Source organism: Dryobates pubescens, chromosome 13 (assembly GCF_014839835.1).
Source record: "Dryobates pubescens isolate bDryPub1 chromosome 13, bDryPub1.pri, whole genome shotgun sequence".
In the NCBI taxonomy this organism is placed as follows: Eukaryota; Metazoa; Chordata; class Aves; order Piciformes; family Picidae; genus Dryobates; species Dryobates pubescens.
Genome location: NC_071624.1, coordinates 5,323,338 through 5,341,513, shown reverse-complemented (window position 1 = coordinate 5,341,513; position 18,176 = coordinate 5,323,338). Strand labels below are relative to the sequence as shown.

Sequence of the window (18,176 nt, the reverse complement as noted above, 5' to 3'; positions counted from 1 at the left end):
AGGGGGAGAAGAAAGCACCAGCTCAGCCACACTGTCTGCTTATGGCTTCTGTGTCCTGTGTCATGGGGAACCTGTCCCAGCGGCTGTTACACGGCCATTTCGCACCTCCAAGTGGGTGATAAGCAGCTCTCTGACCCTACCATGATGAAGTGGCATTCAGCTGACTCTTAGGCACGTTTCTTCACATTAAACTCTCACAAAGTGAGTGCTGAGACTGCAGCAACTCTGCCTGGTGCCGAGGGTCAAGATGGCTGCAAGGTCACTACAGTGTGCAGCATGGGAAAGCCACTGCAGGTGTTTCACACAAAGACCACCTGAAAACACAGCTGCTGAGTGAAGGGATGGTATGTGCTGTGCCCCACACCGCTTTGCCCTCTGACAATGCCGCCTCTATGGTGGAGAATGGCCACCTTCATCTGAGGCGCATGGGGAGGAGGGCTGACGGCTTGCTGCTGGGCCACAGACCACCCTGAGCCCACAGGTACTTGTTCTGGCTGCAAGGTGTCCAGAGACCTGAGCAGAGTCGGGTCTGCAACAACACAGCCAGGCTGCCATCTGCTGGAAATAAACTTGAGGGGGATGGTAAATAACCGGAGGAAAGCAAGTCACCTGCAAAGTGGAACTGGTATGGTAGGAGATAGGGCAAGAACCAGAAGTATGACTGTAGGGATCTGTTTCAGAGATGGTGTTAAGTATGCAGGGCAACTGGATATACACATTGAAGTACACTGCTGGGGAAAACTACAGGGCACAAATCTAAGTAATGGTGTAAGAAAAATTATAGAATGTATAAGGTATAGTACATCTATAGCACATGTTGCAGAAGGGAAGCTGTGAATGAGAGTCTGCAGATGTTGATGTAGGTGGGTGGAGGGTGGCAGGTGCATATCACTGTTGCTCATTGTCTCTTTCTGTGTGCTTGTAGAGCAGTTTGGAGAGTGGTGTTTTTGTGGTGAGAGGGCCAATGCAGGGTTGTGGGTCAGCTGTATGTGCGGGATACTTGTATTCTGGGGTATGTGCAGGTGGTTTTCATGGTGTGTTTCTGTGTTGTTGCCTGGTGCCTCACTTCGTGCATGCTAGGACTGTACTCTGGACTGGAGTATTGTGTGGGTGCCGCAAGAGGCAGTCTGAATTGACCATGGCAAATGGTGGGACTGTGTTTCTGTTACTGGGGCAGTCAGTTACAGTCCTACTGGATATCCCTCCAAATTAAAGACAACTGGCCTGCACTCTGGTGCTATAGGAACAGAGAAGAAATATGTTAGTGATATCAGTTGTGGTGTACAACTTGCCTGCCTTTGACTCCAGCTGATATTGAAGAACTAGCATGTCTGGCACAGCAGCACTCATCACTGGTATACTTCCATTTAGGCCACAGTAGCCTACTGTAAATGTCTGTTCTCCATTATATTTCTGCACTGGCCATATGGGCCTGTTGAACAGTGAGTGGGTTTTATTGATCACCCTTTAGCTCTCCAACTGACAATTTATGGACAGGAATCAGTCTTGGTTAGTGTGATATTGCTCCTGTACACTGTTGTTGTACTAACTGGCACGTGCTGTTTTTGAACCTTCATCAATCCCACCACAGAAGGGTCCTCTGAGAGATCAGGCAAGATGGACATTTATTTCCCTCCATGTCCAGAGCAGCTATACCATAGGCCCACTGTTACTCTTTTGGGTCCTTGAAATACTTTCTACTGAGGTAGCCTATGCCAAGGATGCATGGAGCCTCTGGGCTAGTCATAATGGGGTGTTTATGCGAACAGCTATACCATGATAGGTTCCCTGCCCAGGACCCAACTTGCCCTGCCTTAATGAACTCTGTGGTTTGAAGAAGTATGGAGACTTCAATAGAACAACAGAAAAGGAATAACAACTCTAGTTAAAAAAAAAAGGGGCAATGTAAACCTATAGTAGTACTATAAATTACAACATACTCCACCGAGCCACACGATGCTTTATAGATCGCGCCAAAACTTGGCGCCAGGGAATTCCTATGGCGGTACCATGTCGGTGGTATGGAATCGCCCATTGGCTAGTCCAGCTGCCTGTCCTGGGCAGGGCTCCTCCCACCTTGTATGAGATTAACCCCGTGAAAGCAGCGCCCCGCACACCGCGGACCCAGCGCTGTGTGGAGCTGTCGGTGAGGTAATGCACGTGAGGTGCGCAGTGAGTGTGTGGGGTGCACGTGTGCACGAGTGACCGTAGGGTGGGTTTTGCAGGGCGGGTCGTGTGTGGGAGGTTTTGTTGCTCAGTCGTGGGGTGTCTGTTGTGTTTGTGGGTGCTGGCTATGGGGTGTCAGTAATGTGTGCCTGTGTGGCACTCTTCTGTGTGTGTTGGTGGAGCTGTAGTGTAGGAGAGGAGCATGGTGCAAGTTCCACAGTTGGGCTAATAGTATCTGAGGGGACAGCAGTATTGTGGCATTTATGTGCAGGTGTTGTGGTGGGTGGTGGTGTTGAGATAGGTGTGGCTAAGGGGTATCAGGGGTGAGGGGAGAGGGTCCCATCGCATGGTCAGGTGTTTGCTATAGAGTGGTAATAAGACCTGAGACTCAAACTTGGGCTTGCAAAGCTGCACCAGGTTCTGTGACCCTCGTGGACAAACAGAGGTAATCTCACACCAAGGGACTGTTGAACAAAATTGAACTCTTTATTGACAGACAGCAAAAGCAAAACAGTAAAGAATGTGTTCTTCAATCTATCAGGAAATTAGGTAAGATTAGGAAGAGGAAAGAAGGAAAACAAAGGACAGTGGTAACAAAAAGAAAGAGATACCAACACCTCAGCCTCCATCATTAAACTGCATGGTATAATATCCAGGGTTGTTAGCTGGTGAGCCGCTAAATTTCAGTTCTAAAAACTGAATTAAAAAAATCAAGCTACCTTTCAATATCTGAGGAGTACCTACAGCGAGGCTGGAGAAAGGCTATTTAGAAAGCCTTGCAGCACTAGGCCGAAAGACAGAGGTTTCAAACTGCAACAGGGTAAATTTAGGTTGGTCATAAGGACAAAGTTCTTTACAATGACAGTGGTAAAATGTAAGAACGACCTACACAGACAAGATTTCGAGCAGCCATACCGGGACACATTCAGAATCAGGCTCAATGTGGCCATGGGCACCACAATATACGTTGAGATGACCCTACTGAAAGCAGGGAAGTTGGAAAAGATAACAACTTTCTCTGAGTTCGAATCAAATTATGAATTGGAAAAAGGCTTTGACCAATTTTGCCAATTTTACAGCCTCCATATCCTACAGGTCATCCCCCTTGTGGGGATATTACTGGCAATACAAACTATCACTGTCGAGAAGTTATTGCAAACAGGTCAGAAGAAGACCAGAGGGGTGTCAGGGAGAGGCATAAACCTGCGGAAGCCATGACAGAGGCATGATGACTTTCAGGAGAGCATGCCCTCAATCTCAGAAATGTGACAAGAGAATCACTGGATAAGCGGCAGACCCTTGCCATCACACACATCCTACCTTAAGAACAGGTAGGTATTGCGGAGGTGTCAGGTGTGTGGGGTTTCCCTGGTGCTTTGGGGTCTGCCTGTGGGGCGTCGCAGGTGAGGGTGGGCGGCCGGGGCGTGCGGGTGTTGTGGTTTTGTGGAGTGTTGTTCTGGCAGGTGATCCCTGGGCCAGGAGTGTGTCGGCGGGGCCCTTGGGGTGTTGTGTTGAGGGTTGTCGTGCTGGTCGGTCGCTGAGGGTGTCGCGGTGTGGCGTGGGGTGAGGGGTGCAGGGGGTGCGTCGTGGGCGGGGTGTTGTGCAGGGCCGTGCGTGTGGTGTGAGAGGGTCGATGCGGCATGCGGGTGCGGTGGGTGCGGAGGTGCGAGGCGCGCGTGAGTGGCGGGTGGGTGTTGAGGTGCGCGCGTGGGTGGGTGAGGGGGCGAGCGGTGGTCGCTGGGGTGTGTCGGGTGCGGTTGTGGGTGGCTCGAGAGGGCTGTTGCCGGTGGCAGCAGTGCCTACGGCCATACCACCCTGAGAACGCCCGATCTCGTCTGATCTCGGAAGCTAAGCAGGGTCGGGCCCGGTTAGTACTTGGATGGGAGACCGCCTGGGAATACCGGGTGCTGTAGGCTTTTTCTTTTGTCCCTGTGCCGGCAGTTTTGGCGGGGCAGGCCTCCTCGCGCTGGAGGGGCTCGCCTGGCGGGGATCGGGGAGGTGTCAGGTGCGGGGGGTTTCCCTGGTGCTTTGGGGTCTGCCTGTGGGGCGTCGCAGGTGAGGGTGGGCGGCCGGGGCGTGCGGGTGTTGTGGTTTTGTGGAGTGTTGTTCTGGCAGGTGATCCCTGGGCCAGGAGTGTGTCGGCGGGGCCCTTGGGGTGTTGTGTTGAGGGTTGTCGTGCTGGTCGGTCGCTGAGGGTGTCGCGGTGTGGCGTGGGGTGAGGGGTGCTGGGGGTGCGTCGTGGGCGGGGTGTTGTGCAGGGCCGTGCGTGTGGTGTGAGAGGGTCGATGCGGCGTGCGGGTGCGGTGGGTGCGGAGGTGCGAGGCGCGCGTGAGTGGCGGGTGGGTGTTGAGGTGCGCGCGTGGGTGGGTGAGGGGGCGAGCGGTGGTCGCTGGGGTGTGTCGGGTGCGGTTGTGGGTGGCTCAAGAGGGCTGTTGCCGGTGGCAGCAGTGCCTACGGCCATACCACCCTGAGAACGCCCGATCTCGTCTGATCTCGGAAGCTAAGCAGGGTCGGGCCCGGTTAGTACTTGGATGGGAGACCGCCTGGGAATACCGGGTGCTGTAGGCTTTTTCTTTTGTCTCTGTGCCGGCAGTTTTGGCGGGGCAGGCCTCCTCGCGCTGGAGGGGCTCGCCTGGCGGGGATCGGGGAGGTGTCAGGTGCGGGGGGTTTCCCTGGTGCTTTGGGGTCTGCCTGTGAGGCGTCGCAGGTGAGGGTGGGCGGCCGGGGCGTGCGGGTGTTGTGGTTTTGTGGAGTGTTGTTCTGGCAGGTGATCCCTGGGCCAGGAGTGTGTCGGCGGGGCCCTTGGGGTGTTGTGTTGAGGGTTGTCGTGCTGGTCGGTCGCTGAGGGTGTCGCGGTGTGGCGTGGGGTGAGGGGTGCAGGGGGTGCATCGTGGGCGGGGTGTTGTGTAGGGCCGTGCGTGTGGTGTGAGAGGGTCGATGCGGCGTGCGGGTGCGGAGGTGCGAGGCGCGCGTGAGTGGCGGGTGGGTGTTGAGGTGCGCGCGTGGGTGGGTGAGGGGGCGAGCGGTGGTCGCTGGGGTGTGTCGGGTGCGGTTGTGGGTGGCTCGAGAGGGCTGTTGCCGGTGGCAGCAGTGCCTACGGCCATACCACCCTGAGAACGCCCGATCTCGTCTGATCTCGGAAGCTAAGCAGGGTCGGGCCCGGTTAGTACTTGGATGGGAGACCGCCTGGGAATACCGGGTGCTGTAGGCTTTTTCTTTTGTCCCTGTGCCGGCAGTTTTGGCGGGGCAGGCCTCCTCGCGCTGGAGGGGCTCGCCTGGCGGGGATCGGGGAGGTGTCAGGTGCGGGGGGTTTCCCTGGTGCTTTGGGGTCTGCCTGTGGGGCGTCGCAGGTGAGGGTGGGCGGCCGGGGCGTGCGGGTGTTGTGGTTTTGTGGAGTGTTGTTCTGGCAGGTGATCCCTGGGCCAGGAGTGTGTCGGCGGGGCCCTTGGGGTGTTGTGTTGAGGGTTGTCGTGCTGGTCGGTCTCTGAGGGTGTCGCGGTGTGGCGTGGGGTGAGGGGTGCAGGGGGTGCGTCGTGGGCGGGGTGTTGTGCAGGGCCGTGCGTGTGGTGTGAGAGGGTCGATGCGGCGTGCGGGTGCGGTGGGTGCGGAGGTGCGAGGCGCGCGTGAGTGGCGGGTGGGTGTTGAGGTGCGCGCGTGGGTGGGTGAGGGGGCGAGCGGTGGTCGCTGGGGTGTGTCGGGTGCGGTTGTGGGTGGCTCGAGAGGGCTGTTGCCGGTGGCAGCAGTGCCTACGGCCATACCACCCTGAGAACGCCCGATCTCGTCTGATCTCGGAAGCTAAGCAGGGTCGGGCCCGGTTAGTACTTGGATGGGAGACCGCCTGGGAATACCGGGTGCTGTAGGCTTTTTCTTTTGTCCCTGTGCCGGCAGTTTTGGCGGGGCAGGCCTCCTCGCGCTGGAGGGGCTCGCCTGGCGGGGATCGGGGAGGTGTCAGGTGCGGGGGGTTTCCCTGGTGCTTTGGGGTCTGCCTGTGGGGCGTCGCAGGTGAGGGTGGGCGGCCGGGGCGTGCGGGTGTTGTGGTTTTGTGGAGTGTTGTTCTGGCAGGTGATCCATGGGCCAGGAGTGTGTCGGCGGGGCCCTTGGGGTGTTGTGTTGAGGGTTGTCGTGCTGGTCGGTCGCTGAGGGTGTCGCGGTGTGGCGTGGGGTGAGGGGTGCAGGGGGTGCGTCGTGGGCGGGGTGTTGTGCAGGGCCGTGCGTGTGGTGTGAGAGGGTCGATGCGGCGTGCGGGTGCGGTGGGTGCGGAGGTGCGAGGCGCGCGTGAGTGGCGGGTGGGTGTTGAGGTGCGCGCGTGGGTGGGTGAGGGGGCGAGCGGTGGTCGCTGGGGTGTGTCGGGTGCGGTTGTGGGTGGCTCGAGAGGGCTGTTGCCGGTGGCAGCAGTGCCTACGGCCATACCACCCTGAGAACGCCCGATCTCGTCTGATCTCGGAAGCTAAGCAGGGTCGGGCCCGGTTAGTACTTGGATGGGAGACCGCCTGGGAATACCGGGTGCTGTAGGCTTTTTCTTTTGTCCCTGTGCCGGCAGTTTTGGCGGGGCAGGCCTCCTCGCGCTGGAGGGGCTCGCCTGGCGGGGATCGGGGAGGTGTCAGGTGCGGGGGGTTTCCCTGGTGCTTTGGGGTCTGCCTGTGGGGCGTCGCAGGTGAGGGTGGGCGGCCGGGGCGTGCGGGTGTTGTGGTTTTAGTGGAGTGTTGTTCTGGCAGGTGATCCCTGGGCCAGGAGTGTGTCGGCGGGGCCCTTGGGGTGTTGTGTTGAGGGTTGTCGTGCTGGTCGGTCGCTGAGGGTGTCCGCGGTGTGGCGTGGGGTGAGGGGTGCAGGGGGTGCGTCGTGGGCGGGGTGTTGTGCAGGGCCGTGCGTGTGGTGTGAGAGGGTCGATGCGGCGTGCGGGTGCGGTGGGTGCGGAGGTGCGAGGCGCGCGTGAGTGGCGGGTGGGTGTTGAGGTGCGCGCGTGGGTGGGTGAGGGGGCGAGCGGTGGTCGCTGGGGTGTGTCGGGTGCGGTTGTGGGTGGCTCGAGAGGGCTGTTGCCGGTGGCAGCAGTGCCTACGGCCATACCACCCTGAGAACGCCCGATCTCGTCTGATCTCGGAAGCTAAGCAGGGTCGGGCCCGGTTAGTACTTGGATGGGAGACCGCCTGGGAATACCGGGTGCTGTAGGCTTTTTCTTTTGTCCCTGTGCCGGCAGTTTTGGCGGGGCAGGCCTCCTCGCGCTGGAGGGGCTCGCCTGGCGGGGATCGGGGAGGTGTCAGGTGCGGGGGGTTTCCCTGGTGCTTTGGGGTCTGCCTGTGGGGCGTCGCAGGTGAGGGTGGGCGGCCGGGGCGTGCGGGTGTTGTGGTTTTAGTGGAGTGTTGTTCTGGCAGGTGATCCCTGGGCCAGGAGTGTGTCGGCGGGGCCCTTGGGGTGTTGTGTTGAGGGTTGTCGTGCTGGTCGGTCGCTGAGGGTGTCGCGGTGTGGCGTGGGGTGAGGGGTGCAGGGGGTGCGTCGTGGGCGGGGTGTTGTGCAGGGCCGTGCGTGTGGTGTGAGAGGGTAGATGCGGCGTGCGGGTGCGGTGGGTGCGGAGGTGCGAGGCGCGCGTGAGTGGCGGGTGGGTGTTGAGGTGCGCGCGTGGGTGGGTGAGGGGGCGAGCGGTGGTCGCTGGGGTGTGTCGGGTGCGGTTGTGGGTGGCTCGAGAGGGCTGTTGCCGGTGGCAGCAGTGCCTACGGCCATACCACCCTGAGAACGCCCGATCTCGTCTGATCTCGGAAGCTAAGCAGGGTCGGGCCCGGTTAGTACTTGGATGGGAGACCGCCTGGGAATACCGGGTGCTGTAGGCTTTTTCTTTTGTCCCTGTGCCGGCAGTTTTGGCGGGGCAGGCCTCCTCGCGCTGGAGGGGCTCGCCTGGCGGGGATCGGGGAGGTGTCAGGTGCGGGGGGTTTCCCTGGTGCTTTGGGGTCTGCCTGTGGGGCGTCGCAGGTGAGGGTGGGCGGCCGGGGCGTGCGGGTGTTGTGGTTTTAGTGGAGTGTTGTTCTGGCAGGTGATCCCTGGGCCAGGAGTGTGTCGGCGGGGCCCTTGGGGTGTTGTGTTGAGGGTTGTCGTGCTGGTCGGTCGCTGAGGGTGTCGCGGTGTGGTGTGGGGTGAGGGGTGCAGGGGGTGCGTCGTGGGCGGGGTGTTGTGCAGGGCCGTGCGTGTGGTGTGAGAGGGTCGATGCGGCGTGCGGGTGCGGTGGTGCGGAGGTGCGAGGCGCGCGTGAGTGGCGGGTGGGTGTTGAGGTGCGCGCGTGGGTGGGTGAGGGGGCGAGCGGTGGTCGCTGGGGTGTGTCGGGTGCGGTTGTGGGTGGCTCGAGAGGGCTGTTGCCGGTGGCAGCAGTGCCTACGGCCATACCACCCTGAGAACGCCCGATCTCGTCTGATCTCGGAAGCTAAGCAGGGTCGGGCCCGGTTAGTACTTGGATGGGAGACCGCCTGGGAATACCGGGTGCTGTAGGCTTTTTCTTTTGTCCCTGTGCCGGCAGTTTTGGCGGGGCAGGCCTCCTCGCGCTGGAGGGGCTCGCCTGGCGGGGATCGGGGAGGTGTCAGGTGCGGGGGGTTTCCCTGGTGCTTTGGGGTCTGCCTGTGGGGCGTCGCAGGTGAGGGTGGGCGGCCGGGGCGTGCGGGTGTTGTGGTTTTGTGGAGTGTTGTTCTGGCAGGTGATCCCTGGGCCAGGAGTGTGTCGGCGGGGCCCTTGGGGTGTTGTGTTGAGGGTTGTCGTGCTGGTCGGTCGCTGAGGGTGTCGCGGTGTGGCGTGGGGTGAGGGGTGCTGGGGGTGCGTCGTGGGCGGGGTGTTGTGCAGGGCCGTGCGTGTGGTGTGAGAGGGTCGATGCGGCGTGCGGGTGCGGTGGGTGCGGAGGTGCGAGGCGCGCGTGAGTGGCGGGTGGGTGTTGAGGTGCGCGCGTGGGTGGGTGAGGGGGCGAGCGGTGGTCGCTGGGGTGTGTCGGGTGCGGTTGTGGGTGGCTCGAGAGGGCTGTTGCCGGTGGCAGCAGTGCCTACGGCCATACCACCCTGAGAACGCCCGATCTCGTCTGATCTCGGAAGCTAAGCAGGGTCGGGCCCGGTTAGTACTTGGATGGGAGACCGCCTGGGAATACCGGGTGCTGTAGGCTTTTTCTTTTGTCCCTGTGCCGGCAGTTTTGGCGGGGCAGGCCTCCTCGCGCTGGAGGGGCTCGCCTGGCGGGGATCGGGGAGGTGTCAGGTGCGGGGGGTTTCCCTGGTGCTTTGGGGTCTGCCTGTGGGGCGTCGCAGGTGAGGGTGGGCGGCCGGGGCGTGCGGGTGTTGTGGTTTTAGTGGAGTGTTGTTCTGGCAGGTGATCCCTGGGCCAGGAGTGTGTCGGCGGGGCCCTTGGGGTGTTGTGTTGAGGGTTGTCGTGCTGGTCGGTCGCTGAGGGTGTCGCGGTGTGGCGTGGGGTGAGGGGTGCTGGGGGTGCGTCGTGGGCGGGGTGTTGTGCAGGGCCGTGCGTGTGGTGTGAGAGGGTCGATGCGGCGTGCGGGTGCGGTGGGTGCGGAGGTGCGAGGCGCGCGTGAGTGGCGGGTGGGTGTTGAGGTGCGCGCGTGGGTGGGTGAGGGGGCGAGCGGTGGTCGCTGGGGTGTGTCGGGTGCGGTTGTGGGTGGCTCGAGAGGGCTGTTGCCGGTGGCAGCAGTGCCTACGGCCATACCACCCTGAGAACGCCCGATCTCGTCTGATCTCGGAAGCTAAGCAGGGTCGGGCCCGGTTAGTACTTGGATGGGAGACCGCCTGGGAATACCGGGTGCTGTAGGCTTTTTCTTTTGTCCCTGTGCCGGCAGTTTTGGCGGGGCAGGCCTCCTCGCGCTGGAGGGGCTCGCCTGGCGGGGATCGGGGAGGTGTCAGGTGCGGGGGGTTTCCCTGGTGCTTTGGGGTCTGCCTGTGGGGCGTCGCAGGTGAGGGTGGGCGGCCGGGGCGTGCGGGTGTTGTGGTTTTGTGGAGTGTTGTTCTGGCAGGTGATCCCTGGGCCAGGAGTGTGTCGGCGGGGCCCTTGGGGTGTTGTGTTGAGGGTTGTCGTGCTGGTCGGTCGCTGAGGGTGTCGCGGTGTGGCGTGGGGTGAGGGGTGCAGGGGGTGCGTCGTGGGCGGGGTGTTGTGCAGGGCCGTGCGTGTGGTGTGAGAGGGTCGATGCGGCGTGCGGGTGCGGGGGTGCGGAGGTGCGAGGCGCGCGTGAGTGGCGGGTGGGTGTTGAGGTGCGCGCGTGGGTGGGTGAGGGGGCGAGCGGTGGTCGCTGGGGTGTGTCGGGTGCGGTTGTGGGTGGCTCGAGAGGGCTGTTGCCGGTGGCAGCAGTGCCTACGGCCATACCACCCTGAGAACGCCCGATCTCGTCTGATCTCGGAAGCTAAGCAGGGTCGGGCCCGGTTAGTACTTGGATGGGAGACCGCCTGGGAATACCGGGTGCTGTAGGCTTTTTCTTTTGTCCCTGTGCCGGCAGTTTTGGCGGGGCAGGCCTCCTCGCGCTGGAGGGGCTCGCCTGGCGGGGATCGGGGAGGTGTCAGGTGCGGGGGGTTTCCCTGGTGCTTTGGGGTCTGCCTGTGGGGCGTCGCAGGTGAGGGTGGGCGGCCGGGGCGTGCGGGTGTTGTGGTTTTAGTGGAGTGTTGTTCTGGCAGGTGATCCCTGGGCCAGGAGTGTGTCGGCGGGGCCCTTGGGGTGTTGTGTTGAGGGTTGTCGTGCTGGTCGGTCGCTGAGGGTGTCGCGGTGTGGCGTGGGGTGAGGGGTGCAGGGGGTGCGTCGTGGGCGGGGTGTTGTGCAGGGCCGTGCGTGTGGTGTGAGAGGGTCGATGCGGCGTGCGGGTGCGGTGGGTGCGGAGGTGCGAGGCGCGCGTGAGTGGCGGGTGGGTGTTGAGGTGCGCGCGTGGGTGGGTGAGGGGGCGAGCGGTGGTCGCTGGGGTGTGTCGGGTGCGGTTGTGGGTGGCTCGAGAGGGCTGTTGCCGGTGGCAGCAGTGCCTACGGCCATACCACCCTGAGAACGCCCGATCTCGTCTGATCTCGGAAGCTAAGCAGGGTCGGGCCCGGTTAGTACTTGGATGGGAGACCGCCTGGGAATACCGGGTGCTGTAGGCTTTTTCTTTTGTCCCTGTGCCGGCAGTTTTGGCGGGGCAGGCCTCCTCGCGCTGGAGGGGCTCGCCTGGCGGGGATCGGGGAGGTGTCAGGTGCGGGGGGTTTCCCTGGTGCTTTGGGGTCGGCCTGTGGGGCGTCGCAGGTGAGGGTGGGCGGCCGGGGCGTGCGGGTGTTGTGGTTTTGTGGAGTGTTGTTCTGGCAGGTGATCCCTGGGCCAGGAGTGTGTCGGCGGGGCCCTTGGGGTGTTGTGTTGAGGGTTGTCGTGCTGGTCGGTCGCTGAGGGTGTCGCGGTGTGGCGTGGGGTGAGGGGTGCAGGGGGTGCGTCGTGGGCGGGGTGTTGTGCAGGGCCGTGCGTGTGGTGTGAGAGGGTCGATGCGGCGTGCGGTGCGGTGGTGCGGAGGTGCGAGGCGCGCGTGAGTGGCGGGTGGGTGTTGAGGTGCGCGCGTGGGTGGGTGAGGGGGCGAGCGGTGGTCGCTGGGGTGTGTCGGGTGCGGTTGTGGGTGGCTCGAGAGGGCTGTTGCCGGTGGCAGCAGTGCCTACGGCCATACCACCCTGAGAACGCCCGATCTCGTCTGATCTCGGAAGCTAAGCAGGGTCGGGCCCGGTTAGTACTTGGATGGGAGACCGCCTGGGAATACCGGGTGCTGTAGGCTTTTTCTTTTGTCCCTGTGCCGGCAGTTTTGGCGGGGCAGGCCTCCTCGCGCTGGAGGGGCTCGCCTGGCGGGGATCGGGGAGGTGTCAGGTGCGGGGGGTTTCCCTGGTGCTTTGGGGTCTGCCTGTGGGGCGTCGCAGGTGAGGGTGGGCGGCCGGGGCGTGCGGGTGTTGTGGTTTTGTGGAGTGTTGTTCTGGCAGGTGATCCCTGGGCCAGGAGTGTGTCGGCGGGGCCCTTGGGGTGTTGTGTTGAGGGTTGTCGTGCTGGTCGGTCGCTGAGGGTGTCGCGGTGTGGCGTGGGGTGAGGGGTGCAGGGGGTGCGTCGTGGGCGGGGTGTTGTGCAGGGCCGTGCGTGTGGTGTGAGAGGGTCGATGCGGCGTGCGGGTGCGGAGGTGCGAGGCGCGCGTGAGTGGCGGGTGGGTGTTGAGGTGCGCGCGTGGGTGGGTGAGGGGGCGAGCGGTGGTCGCTGGGGTGTGTCGGGTGCGGTTGTGGGTGGCTCGAGAGGGCTGTTGCCGGTGGCAGCAGTGCCTACGGCCATACCACCCTGAGAACGCCCGATCTCGTCTGATCTCGGAAGCTAAGCAGGGTCGGGCCCGGTTAGTACTTGGATGGGAGACCGCCTGGGAATACCGGGTGCTGTAGGCTTTTTCTTTTGTCCCTGTGCCGGCAGTTTTGGCGGGGCAGGCCTCCTCGCGCTGGAGGGGCTCGCCTGGCGGGGATCGGGGAGGTGTCAGGTGCGGGGGGTTTCCCTGGTGCTTTGGGGTCTGCCTGTGGGGCGTCGCAGGTGAGGGTGGGCGGCCGGGGCGTGCGGGTGTTGTGGTTTTAGTGGAGTGTTGTTCTGGCAGGTGATCCCTGGGCCAGGAGTGTGTCGGCGGGGCCCTTGGGGTGTTGTGTTGAGGGTTGTCGTGCTGGTCGGTCGCTGAGGGTGTCGCGGTGTGGTGTGGGGTGAGGGGTGCAGGGGGTGCGTCGTGGGCGGGGTGTTGTGCAGGGCCGTGCGTGTGGTGTGAGAGGGTCGATGCGGCGTGCGGGTGCGGTGGGTGCGGAGGTGCGAGGCGCGCGTGAGTGGCGGGTGGGTGTTGAGGTGCGCGCGTGGGTGGGTGAGGGGGCGAGCGGTGGTCGCTGGGGTGTGTCGGGTGCGGTTGTGGGTGGCTCGAGAGGGCTGTTGCCGGTGGCAGCAGTGCCTACGGCCATACCACCCTGAGAACGCCTGATCTCGGAAGCTAAGCAGGGTCGGGCCCGGTTAGTACTTGGATGGGAGACCGCCTGGGAATACCGGGTGCTGTAGGACTTTTTCTTTTGTCCCTGTGCCGGCAGTTTTGGCGGGGCAGGCCTCCTCGCGCTGGAGGGGCTCGCCTGGCGGGGATCGGGGAGGTGTCAGGTGCGGGGGGTTTCCCTGGTGCTTTGGGGTCTGCCTGTGGGGCGTCGCAGGTGAGGGTGGGCGGCCGGGGCGTGCGGGTGTTGTGGTTTTAGTGGAGTGTTGTTCTGGCAGGTGATCCCTGGGCCAGGAGTGTGTCGGCGGGGCCCTTGGGGTGTTGTGTTGAGGGTTGTCGTGCTGGTCGGTCGCTGAGGGTGTCGCGGTGTGGCGTGGGGTGAGGGGTGCAGGGGGTGCGTCGTGGGCGGGGTGTTGTGCAGGGCCGTGCGTGTGGTGTGAGAGGGTCGATGCGGCGTGCGGGTGCGGTGGGTGCGGAGGTGCGAGGCGCGCGTGAGTGGCGGGTGGGTGTTGAGGTGCGCGCGTGGGTGGGTGAGGGGGCGCGCGGTGGTCGCTGGGGTGTGTCGGGTGCGGTTGTGGGTGGCTCGAGCGGGCTGTTGCCGGTGGCAGCAGTGCCTACGGCCATACCACCCTGAGAACGCCCGATCTCGTCTGATCTCGGAAGCTAAGCAGGGTCGGGCCCGGTTAGTACTTGGATGGGAGACCGCCTGGGAATACCGGGTGCTGTAGGCTTTTTCTTTTGTCCCTGTGCCGGCAGTTTTGGCGGGGCAGGCCTCCTCGCGCTGGAGGGGCTCGCCTGGCGGGGATCGGGGAGGTGTCAGGTGCGGGGGGTTTCCCTGGTGCTTTGGGGTCTGCCTGTGGGGCGTCGCAGGTGAGGGTGGGCGGCCGGGGCGTGCGGGTGTTGTGGTTTTAGTGGAGTGTTGTTCTGGCAGGTGATCCCTGGGCCAGGAGTGTGTCGGCGGGGCCCTTGGGGTGTTGTGTTGAGGGTTGTCGTGCTGGTCGGTCGCTGAGGGTGTCGCGGTGTGGTGTGGGGTGAGGGGTGCAGGGGGTGCGTCGTGGGCGGGGTGTTGTGCAGGGCCGTGCGTGTGGTGTGAGAGGGTCGATGCGGCGTGCGGGTGCGGTGGGTGCGGAGGTGCGAGGCGCGCGTGAGTGGCGGGTGGGTGTTGAGGTGCGCGCGTGGGTGGGTGAGGGGGCGAGCGGTGGTCGCTGGGGTGTGTCGGGTGCGGTTGTGGGTGGCTCGAGAGGGCTGTTGCCGGTGGCAGCAGTGCCTACGGCCATACCACCCTGAGAACGCCTGATCTCGGAAGCTAAGCAGGGTCGGGCCCGGTTAGTACTTGGATGGGAGACCGCCTGGGAATACCGGGTGCTGTAGACTTTTTCTTTTGTCCCTGTGCCGGCAGTTTTGGCGGGGCAGGCCTCCTCGCGCTGGAGGGGCTCGCCTGGCGGGGATCGGGGAGGTGTCAGGTGCGGGGGGTTTCCCTGGTGCTTTGGGGTCTGCCTGTGGGGCGTCGCAGGTGAGGGTGGGCGGCCGGGGCGTGCGGGTGTTGTGGTTTTAGTGGAGTGTTGTTCTGGCAGGTGATCCCTGGGCCAGGAGTGTGTCGGCGGGGCCCTTGGGGTGTTGTGTTGAGGGTTGTCGTGCTGGTCGGTCGCTGAGGGTGTCCGCGGTGTGGCGTGGGGTGAGGGGTGCCGGGGGTGCGTCGTGGGCGGGGTGTTGTGCAGGGCCGTGCGTGTGGTGTGAGAGGGTCGATGCGGCGTGCGGGTGCGGTGGGTGCGGAGGTGCGAGGCGCGCGTGAGTGGCGGGTGGGTGTTGAGGTGCTGCGCGTGGGTGGGTGAGGGGGCGAGCGGTGGTCGCTGGGGTGTGTCGGGTGCGGTTGTGGGTGGCTCGAGAGGGCTGTTGCCGGTGGCAGCAGTGCCTACGGCCATACCACCCTGAGAACGCCCGATCTCGTCTGATCTCGGAAGCTAAGCAGGGTCGGGCCCGGTTAGTACTTGGATGGGAGACCGCCTGGGAATACCGGGTGCTGTAGGCTTTTTCTTTTGTCCCTGTGCCGGCAGTTTTGGCGGGGCAGGCCTCCTCGCGCTGGAGGGGCTCGCCTGGCGGGGATCGGGGAGGTGTCAGGTGCGGGGGGTTTCCCTGGTGCTTTGGGGTCTGCCTGTGGGGCGTCGCAGGTGAGGGTGGGCGGCCGGGGCGTGCGGGTGTTGTGGTTTAGTGGAGTGTTGTTCTGGCAGGTGATCCCTGGGCCAGGAGTGTGTCGGCGGGGCCCTTGGGGTGTTGTGTTGAGGGTTGTCGTGCTGGTCGGTCGCTGAGGGTGTTCGCGGTGTGGCGTGGGGTGAGGGGTGCAGGGGGTGCGTCGTGGGCGGGGTGTTGTGCAGGGCCGTGCGTGTGGTGTGAGAGGGTCGATGCGGCGTGCGGGTGCGGTGGGTGCGGAGGTGCGAGGCGCGCGTGAGTGGCGGGTGGGTGTTGAGGTGCGCGCGTGGGTGGGTGAGGGGGCGAGCGGTGGTCGCTGGGGTGTGTCGGGTGCGGTTGTGGGTGGCTCGAGAGGGCTGTTGCCGGTGGCAGCAGTGCCTACGGCCATACCACCCTGAGAACGCCCGATCTCGTCTGATCTCGGAAGCTAAGCAGGGTCGGGCCCGGTTAGTACTTGGATGGGAGACCGCCTGGGAATACCGGGTGCTGTAGGCTTTTTCTTTTGTCCCTGTGCCGGCAGTTTTGGCGGGGCAGGCCTCCTCGCGCTGGAGGGGCTCGCCTGGCGGGGATCGGGGAGGTGTCAGGTGCGGGGGGTTTCCCTGGTGCTTTGGGGTCTGCCTGTGGGGCGTCGCAGGTGAGGGTGGGCGGCCGGGGCGTGCGGGTGTTGTGGTTTTGTGGAGTGTTGTTCTGGCAGGTGATCCCTGGGCCAGGAGTGTGTCGGCGGGGCCCTTGGGGTGTTGTGTTGAGGGTTGTCGTGCTGGTCGGTCGCTGAGGGTGTCGCGGTGTGGCGTGGGGTGAGGGGTGCAGGGGGTGCGTCGTGGGCGGGGTGTTGTGCAGGGCCGTGCGTGTGGTGTGAGAGGGTCGATGCGGCGTGCGGGTGCGGTGGGTGCGGAGGTGCGAGGAGCGCGTGAGTGGCGGGTGGGTGTTGAGGTGCGCGCGTGGGTGGGTGAGGGGGCAAGCGGTGGTCGCTGGGGTGTGTCGGGTGCGGTTGTAGGTGGCTCGAGAGGGCTGTTGCCGGTGGCAGCAGTGCCTACGGCCATACCACCCTGAGAACGCCCGATCTCGTCTGATCTTGGAAGCTAAGCAGGGTCGGGCCCGGTTAGTACTTGGATGGGAGACCGCCTGGGAATACCGGGTGCTGTAGGCTTTTTCTTTTGTCCCTGTGCCGGCAGTTTTGGCGGGGCAGGCCTCCTCGCGCTGGAGGGGCTCGCCTGGCGGGGATCGGGGAGGTGTCAGGTGCGGGGGGTTTCCCTGGTGCTTTGGGGTCTGCCTGTGGGGCGTCGCAGGTGAGGGTGGGCGGCCGGGGCGTGCGGGTGTTGTGGTTTTGTGGAGTGTTGTTCTGGCAGGTGATCCCTGGGCCAGGAGTGTGTCGGCGGGGCCCTTGGGGTGTTGTGTTGAGGGTGGTCGTGCTGGTCGGTCGCTGAGGGTGTCCGCGGTGTGGCGTGGGGTGAGGGGTGCAGGGGGTGCGTCGTGGGCGGGGTGTTGTGCAGGGCCGTGCGTGTGGTGTGAGAGGGTCGATGCGGCGTGCGGGTGCGGTGGGTGCGGAGGTGCGAGGCGCGCGTGAGTGGCGGGTGGGTGTTGAGGTGCGCGCGTGGGTGGGTGAGGGGGCGAGCGGTGGTCGCTGGGGTGTGTCGGGTGCGGTTGTGGGTGGCTCGAGAGGGCTGTTGCCGGTGGCAGCAGTGCCTACGGCCATACCACCCTGAGAACGCCCGATCTCGTCTGATCTCGGAAGCTAAGCAGGGTCGGGCCCGGTTAGTACTTGGATGGGAGACCGCCTGGGAATACCGGGTGCTGTAGGCTTTTTCTTTTGTCCCTGTGCCGGCAGTTTTGGCGGGGCAGGCCTCCTCGCGCTGGAGGGGCTCGCCTGGCGGGGATCGGGGAGGTGTCAGGTGCGGGGGTTTCCCTGGTGCTTTGGGGTCTGCCTGTGGGGCCTCGCAGGTGAGGGTGGGCGGCCGGGGCGTGCGGGTGTTGTGGTTTAGTGGAGTGTTGTTCTGGCAGGTGATCCCTGGGCCAGGAGTGTGTCGGCGGGGCCCTTGGGGTGTTGTGTTGAGGGTTGTCGTGCTGGTCGGTCGCTGAGGGTGCCGCGGTGTGGCGTGGGGTGAGGGGTGCAGGGGGTGCGTCGTGGGCGGGGTGTTGTGCAGGGCCGTGCGTGTGGTGTGAGAGGGTAGAGGCGGCGTGCGGGTGCGGTGGGTGCGGAGGTGCGAGGCGCGCGTGAGTGGCGGGTGGGTGTTGAGGTGCGCGCGTGGGTGGGTGAGGGGGCGAGCGGTGGTCGCTGGGGTGTGTCGGGTGCGGTTGTGGGTGGCTCGAGAGGGCTGTTGCCGGTGGCAGCAGTGCCTACGGCCATACCACCCTGAGAACGCCCGATCTCGTCTGATCTCGGAAGCTAAGCAGGGTCGGGCCCGGTTAGTACTTGGATGGGAGACCGCCTGGGAATACCGGGTGCTGTAGGCTTTTTCTTTTGTCCCTGTGCCGGCAGTTTTGGCGGGGCAGGCCTCCTCGCGCTGGAGGGGCTCGCCTGGCGGGGATCGGGGAGGTGTCAGGTGCGGGGGTTTCCCTGGTGCTTTGGGGTCTGCCTGTGGGGCGTCGCAGGTGAGGGTGGGCGGCCGGGGCGTGCGGGTGTTGTGGTTTAGTGGAGTGTTGTTCTGGCAGGTGATCCCTGGGCCAGGAGTGTGTCGGCGGGGCCCTTGGGGTGTTGTGTTGAGGGTTGTCGTGCTGGTCGGTCGCTGAGGGTGTCCGCGGTGTGGCGTGGGGTGAGGGGTGCAGGGGGTGCGTCGTGGGCGGGGTGTTGTGCAGGGCCGTGCGTGTGGTGTGAGAGGGTAGAGGCGGCGTGCGGGTGCGGTGGGTGCGGAGGTGCGAGGCGCGCGTGAGTGGCGGGTGGGTG

The 18,176-nt window shown here is 64.3% G+C and overlaps 20 non-coding genes and 2 pseudogenes across 20 annotated transcripts; all 22 read left to right on the top strand.

Annotated features, from left to right (window-relative positions):
• The first annotated feature begins 3,963 nt into the window (after positions 1–3,963).
• Positions 3,964–4,082, top strand: LOC128897752 (5S ribosomal RNA). The gene has a single exon (XR_008462571.1). It is a non-coding gene; the product is annotated as a 5S ribosomal RNA (ribosomal RNA).
• A 533-nt stretch (positions 4,083–4,615) lies between these two features.
• Positions 4,616–4,734, top strand: LOC128897750 (5S ribosomal RNA). Its single transcript, XR_008462569.1, has one exon. It is a non-coding gene; the product is annotated as a 5S ribosomal RNA (ribosomal RNA).
• Positions 4,735–5,258: 524 nt separating this feature from the next.
• LOC128897749 (5S ribosomal RNA) lies at positions 5,259–5,377 on the top strand. The gene has a single exon (XR_008462568.1). It is a non-coding gene; the product is annotated as a 5S ribosomal RNA (ribosomal RNA).
• A 533-nt stretch (positions 5,378–5,910) lies between these two features.
• Positions 5,911–6,029, top strand: LOC128897748 (5S ribosomal RNA). Its single transcript, XR_008462567.1, has one exon. It is a non-coding gene; the product is annotated as a 5S ribosomal RNA (ribosomal RNA).
• A 533-nt stretch (positions 6,030–6,562) lies between these two features.
• On the top strand, positions 6,563–6,681 carry LOC128897747 (5S ribosomal RNA). Its single transcript, XR_008462566.1, has one exon. It is a non-coding gene; the product is annotated as a 5S ribosomal RNA (ribosomal RNA).
• Positions 6,682–7,216: 535 nt separating this feature from the next.
• LOC128897746 (5S ribosomal RNA) lies at positions 7,217–7,335 on the top strand. Its single transcript, XR_008462565.1, has one exon. It is a non-coding gene; the product is annotated as a 5S ribosomal RNA (ribosomal RNA).
• Positions 7,336–7,869: 534 nt separating this feature from the next.
• LOC128897745 (5S ribosomal RNA) lies at positions 7,870–7,988 on the top strand. Its single transcript, XR_008462564.1, has one exon. It is a non-coding gene; the product is annotated as a 5S ribosomal RNA (ribosomal RNA).
• Positions 7,989–8,521: 533 nt separating this feature from the next.
• LOC128897744 (5S ribosomal RNA) lies at positions 8,522–8,640 on the top strand. Its single transcript, XR_008462563.1, has one exon. It is a non-coding gene; the product is annotated as a 5S ribosomal RNA (ribosomal RNA).
• Positions 8,641–9,173: 533 nt separating this feature from the next.
• Positions 9,174–9,292, top strand: LOC128897743 (5S ribosomal RNA). Its single transcript, XR_008462562.1, has one exon. It is a non-coding gene; the product is annotated as a 5S ribosomal RNA (ribosomal RNA).
• A 534-nt stretch (positions 9,293–9,826) lies between these two features.
• On the top strand, positions 9,827–9,945 carry LOC128897742 (5S ribosomal RNA). Its single transcript, XR_008462561.1, has one exon. It is a non-coding gene; the product is annotated as a 5S ribosomal RNA (ribosomal RNA).
• A 532-nt stretch (positions 9,946–10,477) lies between these two features.
• LOC128897741 (5S ribosomal RNA) lies at positions 10,478–10,596 on the top strand. Its single transcript, XR_008462560.1, has one exon. It is a non-coding gene; the product is annotated as a 5S ribosomal RNA (ribosomal RNA).
• Positions 10,597–11,130: 534 nt separating this feature from the next.
• Positions 11,131–11,249, top strand: LOC128897739 (5S ribosomal RNA). Its single transcript, XR_008462558.1, has one exon. It is a non-coding gene; the product is annotated as a 5S ribosomal RNA (ribosomal RNA).
• Positions 11,250–11,780: 531 nt separating this feature from the next.
• LOC128897738 (5S ribosomal RNA) lies at positions 11,781–11,899 on the top strand. Its single transcript, XR_008462557.1, has one exon. It is a non-coding gene; the product is annotated as a 5S ribosomal RNA (ribosomal RNA).
• A 524-nt stretch (positions 11,900–12,423) lies between these two features.
• LOC128897737 (5S ribosomal RNA) lies at positions 12,424–12,542 on the top strand. Its single transcript, XR_008462556.1, has one exon. It is a non-coding gene; the product is annotated as a 5S ribosomal RNA (ribosomal RNA).
• Positions 12,543–13,076: 534 nt separating this feature from the next.
• Positions 13,077–13,185, top strand: LOC128897756 (5S ribosomal RNA; annotated as a pseudogene).
• Positions 13,186–13,720: 535 nt separating this feature from the next.
• LOC128897736 (5S ribosomal RNA) lies at positions 13,721–13,839 on the top strand. The gene has a single exon (XR_008462555.1). It is a non-coding gene; the product is annotated as a 5S ribosomal RNA (ribosomal RNA).
• A 534-nt stretch (positions 13,840–14,373) lies between these two features.
• Positions 14,374–14,482, top strand: LOC128897757 (5S ribosomal RNA; annotated as a pseudogene).
• A 536-nt stretch (positions 14,483–15,018) lies between these two features.
• LOC128897735 (5S ribosomal RNA) lies at positions 15,019–15,137 on the top strand. Its single transcript, XR_008462554.1, has one exon. It is a non-coding gene; the product is annotated as a 5S ribosomal RNA (ribosomal RNA).
• Positions 15,138–15,671: 534 nt separating this feature from the next.
• Positions 15,672–15,790, top strand: LOC128897734 (5S ribosomal RNA). The gene has a single exon (XR_008462553.1). It is a non-coding gene; the product is annotated as a 5S ribosomal RNA (ribosomal RNA).
• Positions 15,791–16,323: 533 nt separating this feature from the next.
• LOC128897754 (5S ribosomal RNA) lies at positions 16,324–16,442 on the top strand. The gene has a single exon (XR_008462573.1). It is a non-coding gene; the product is annotated as a 5S ribosomal RNA (ribosomal RNA).
• Positions 16,443–16,976: 534 nt separating this feature from the next.
• On the top strand, positions 16,977–17,095 carry LOC128897733 (5S ribosomal RNA). The gene has a single exon (XR_008462552.1). It is a non-coding gene; the product is annotated as a 5S ribosomal RNA (ribosomal RNA).
• Positions 17,096–17,627: 532 nt separating this feature from the next.
• Positions 17,628–17,746, top strand: LOC128897732 (5S ribosomal RNA). The gene has a single exon (XR_008462551.1). It is a non-coding gene; the product is annotated as a 5S ribosomal RNA (ribosomal RNA).
• The last annotated feature ends 430 nt before the right edge of the window (positions 17,747–18,176 follow it).